This window comes from Rattus norvegicus, chromosome 4 (genome assembly GCF_036323735.1).
Source record: "Rattus norvegicus strain BN/NHsdMcwi chromosome 4, GRCr8, whole genome shotgun sequence".
Classification (NCBI taxonomy): Eukaryota; Metazoa; Chordata; class Mammalia; order Rodentia; family Muridae; genus Rattus; species Rattus norvegicus.
The window spans coordinates 143,070,786-143,075,301 of NC_086022.1; the positions used below are offsets into that span (position 1 = coordinate 143,070,786).

The window sequence follows — 4,516 nt, forward strand, 5'->3', positions numbered from 1 at the left end:
GCTGATATTCAAAGCCAGCCGTCGGCCTTCTTAGACCATAGACAGAGAACTAGGCCTACCCCAGCTCAGATCCTGGCCTTCAATCTCTCTTGCATACCCTCATGGGAAAATCGGAAGGTCTGGGGAATTTTGTTGTAGCTCTTGTTGTGTGTGTGTGTGTGTGTGTGTGTGTGTGTGTGTGTGTGTGTGTGTGTGAAAATTCATCAAGCAGGTGCACATATGTGTGAAGCTGTGCATGCTCATGTATGCATATGTGTTTGAGGACATCCTCAGGTGCCAGTCCTGTATGTCATCCAACATTCTTACTTTTTATATCTCTCTAGTCTAGATGGCTAGGATGTTATCCAGTGAGTTCCAGGGAGCTGCCTGTCCCCCCTACCCCCACCCCCAGTGCTGAGAGTACAATTTTTTTTATAAGAAGCAGCCGGGGTTAAACTCAGATCCCCACATTTATGGGGCAATCACTTTGCCAACTGAACTATTTCCCCAACCTGAAATTGAAAGCATTTTTTTTAGAAATAAGGGTGATACTAGTTTGTTTCCTTAGCGTCAGGATGGAGCACAGTTCCTCCAGAGTGAAGAAGCCCCATGCATGTGGGGAAGTTTCCCCTTAATCTACTTTAGCGTTTCAGAGTCAAGTCCAAGGAGGAAGATTTCTTGAAGGAAAGGAATATGCCAGTCACCCCCAAAAGAGAAACATACGGAACTAAGGATCCAGCAGCTGCTACCAGATCACCAATTACTCCTCAGAATACCTCCCACTTCAGAACTCAAAACCACAAACTAAGCTGATCCCCCTAGACAGACAAAGCGCCACTCTTCTTTCTGGAGAAGAGACAAGACATGGTGTGACTTAGATTAGCGTCCATGAGTGTGAGGACTCAGACCCGCCTGTATCTCTGATGCGCCCTGCTACGCGACACCTCCTCCAGGGACCCTTAAAGGGAATACCCCACTTGCTCATGTCATTGAGTTAGTTGTAGACAGAGTACACCTTAGGTAGCATAAGAAAATCTGGGCCATCTGGGGTCATCTAAAGAACTGTTTCATTTATTTATGAACTATGTAAATGGTTGAGTCAAATTTAACCCCCAGCTGAATAAAACATATGCTTTAGAGTTTCTGCTAATCCTAGAAATCTAATAACAACAAACAGACTTGGAGGTGGAATGGAACTCACTTTTATTTTATTTATTTATTTATTTATTTTTGGTATTTTTATCCTACTATTTAAACTGAACTCCCTACAACTGTTGGTAGAAAAATGGTATGACCATTTTGAAAAAATGTTCAGATTCCAAAGTGTAAACACACCCTATCATTCATCTCACTTCCGACAATTTAACCAAGAGAAAAAAATAATGTCTACACAAAAACCTATATGCAAGTCTGGGAATATAGTATGATGGGCAGACTGTTTGCCCAGTATGCTGGCTAGTTTTATGTCACCTTGACACAAGCTACGGTCATGGGAAGAAGGAATCTTAGCTGAGAAAATGTTTCCATCAGAATGCCTGTAGGCAAGTCTGTAGAGCGTTTTCTTGGTTGGTGATTGATGTGGGAGAGCCTTCCTCACTGTAGTGTCGTCCTCGGTGCTGTTAAGAAAGCAAGCCCAAGAGGCTGTGAAGATCAAGCCAGCAGCAACCCTCCATGCTCTCAATGTTAAGACTTAAGTTCCTGCCTTGTTTTCTTTTGATGAGAGACTGCAATATAGAACTCTAAGCCTGAAATACATCCTTTCCTCCCCAAGATGCTTTTGATCATGGTGCTTTATGGCAGTGATGGGAACTCTGACCCCTAGCATTGCATGGTGCCACACAGCCATAATCTCAGGACTGTGGAGGTGAGTCAGGAGCACGATCAAAAGTGCAAGGTCATCTTCGGCTACACACATAACAAGTTCCAGCCCAGCCTGGGCTCTATGAGCCCCTAAATAAGTAAATGAATAAATACAGAAACAAATACCTTCTACACAAACTGTAAATATAGCCCAATACCAAAACAACAGGAATGTCCACCAAACGGTTAAGGGCTGCGATGGTGCCTGGGACAGTGGAAGCCTGTGTCTCCTTTGCTGAGATGCATCGATGACATTAGGGTTGAGACACACATTTTTGTCTGTTTATTTGCCTTTGGGAGAGGTTTTTGCTGTGTAGCTTGCACAGGCTCCACACTTGGAATTTCCCCATCTCAATCTCCCTAAATCCGAGATTCCCAGAGTGCACCACCATGCCTGACCTACTGTTTATCTTTTTAGCACATTAGGTATGCACACTTTTTAACGACTTCAGAGTTGAGGACAGGAATTAAGAACCAACAAGCTGCTTGCTGGAGAGTCTTGTAGGGATAGCAATGGTAACAGTGAAGTGAAGGGAGAGAGGGAGAGAAGGAGGGAGGGAGGAAGGGAGGGAGGGAAGGAGGGAGGGAAGGAGGGAGGGAGGGAGGGGCCAGAGGAAGGAAAGAAACAAAAGGAAAGAAGCTGTATCCTGTTTCAATTTTAAAATCACCTTGCAAATGAATTGTGTGTTAATTTCCTCCTGTAGCTGGAACAAACAACCAAATAAAATCGAGGCAAAGATGCTGTGGTGGTTTGAGTAAGAGTGGCCCCCATAGGCTCATGTATTTGAATGCTTAGTCATGGGGAATGAAACTGTTCAGGAGAATTAGAAGGGTTAGGAGGTGTGGTCTTGTTGGAGGAAGTGTGTCACTGGGAGTGATTTTTGAGGTTTCAAAAGCTCATGCCGGGCCCAGCTCCTCCCTATGTTTCTCTCTCTCTCTCTCTCTCTCTCTCTCTCTCTCTCTCTCTCTCTCTCCCTCTCCCTCTCCCTCTCCCTCTCCCTCTCCCTCTCCCTCTCCCTCTCCCTCTCCCTCTCCCTCTCCCTCTCCCTCCTTCCCTCCCTCTTCCCCCACCTCTCTCGGACAGCAGATCAAGCTATTGTTCCATCATCGTGCTCCCTACCATGGTGTCCTGAAACTGTAAACAAGGCCCCAATTAAATGCTTTCTTTAATAAGAGTTGCCTTGGTCAAGGTGTCTCTGCACAGCAATAGAACCCTAACAGCATCATCATCATCATCACCATCACCATCATCATCATCACCATCACCATCATCATCACCATCAGGTTATCTCACAATCCTGGTTGTCTACACTCTCCTACAGGACCCAAGGAGAAAATCCATTCTCTGGCTTTTACGGGCTTCTAGAAGAGTCCTTGATTTGGAGAGTGCTCCTAATTACAGGCAGGCAGCACCAGTTGAGTATCTGACACAGGGTATCGCTATGACTCTTCTGCCTACCTCTTTCACATATTATGACCTACATATTATGACATATATATGCCTACCTCTTTCACATAGTATGCAGGAACTCTCTGCATCCCAAGGCTCCATCTGCAAATCCCCTTTCCCCACCTATGGCGGCATACTCGCGGCTTTCTAGGATTAGGGTGCAGGTTTCTTTATGGGACCACTATTGTGCCTACCACATTTGACTGAGCAGAGTCTAGGAGAGCTGTGTTTCAGACAGAAGAAGAAAACCACACAATCTGTTTTCCAGTTCTCAGAGACCTGGATACAACTGGGAACGCCATGATTTCTCATGGTCCATGAACAAGTCAGACCACTGAAGTGATCCCAGGAAGCTCTATATACCTGAGTTAGAATCAGACGATGACTTTCAAGTTTATTATTGATATTGGACAACTAGGAACACATGCACATGTATACACACACATGTGGGGGAGAGAGAGAAACAGACACAGAGAATATTACAGATTTCATCCCCTTGGGTGGTTTTATTTGTGAGGATTAACACTTTTAAAAGTAGTAAGACCAAGGCAGTTGATGACAGATATCATGGCTAAGCCAGCCCTTTCTGAGCTCTAACTCAATAATCGTCACCTTTCTTCCCCTCTCCCTCTTCTATGTCTTCTTTGGATACTGGTCAAACTCCTAAGCATACCTGCCCACCCACTCTGGGGGTACACAGTTTCTTTGAAAACTACCCTCTCTCCATGCAGGCACTGGCTGACCAACACTGCTGAAACAGTCCATTTTCTTGAGCACTGACTCAAAAGATATGTTTATCTCTCTCTCTCTCTTTCTCACCTCTATCTCTCCTGGCAGCTGCTGAGGTTTACAACTTGCTTGCCTTGTTATTTCTCTCAAAATCTAATAAAATTATTCTCAAGCTTCAGCAAAAGTCAGATTGGATAAAGAAATTGCATGACACAAAGAGAACCAGGAAGCAGGGCTGACCACTCAGAGTACTAATTATTTCAGAACCCTGGTCAAAAAGCATTGGCCTAACAGATCACAGACACTTTCATCATGCCAAATGATTCCACCACAAACTTGACGCCACAGGACCCAGCTGGTCTCATATCTTTGATGAACGAAGTGTCCCTGGTGAGTCCTAGGCACACCCCTTCAGCAATATGGCTGAACCCCGCGTGCATTTGACATCACAGGATCCAGTCACGGTATCAAAGAAGCATTAAGAACAATTTTGCTTAC

At 44.8% G+C, this 4,516-nt stretch overlaps 1 long non-coding RNA gene across 1 annotated transcript in view; it reads right to left on the reverse strand.

Annotated features, from left to right (window-relative positions):
• Positions 1-4,516, reverse strand: part of LOC102547466 (uncharacterized) — a 69,318-nt gene that overhangs the window by 31,945 nt on the left and 32,857 nt on the right. The window lies entirely within an intron of this gene.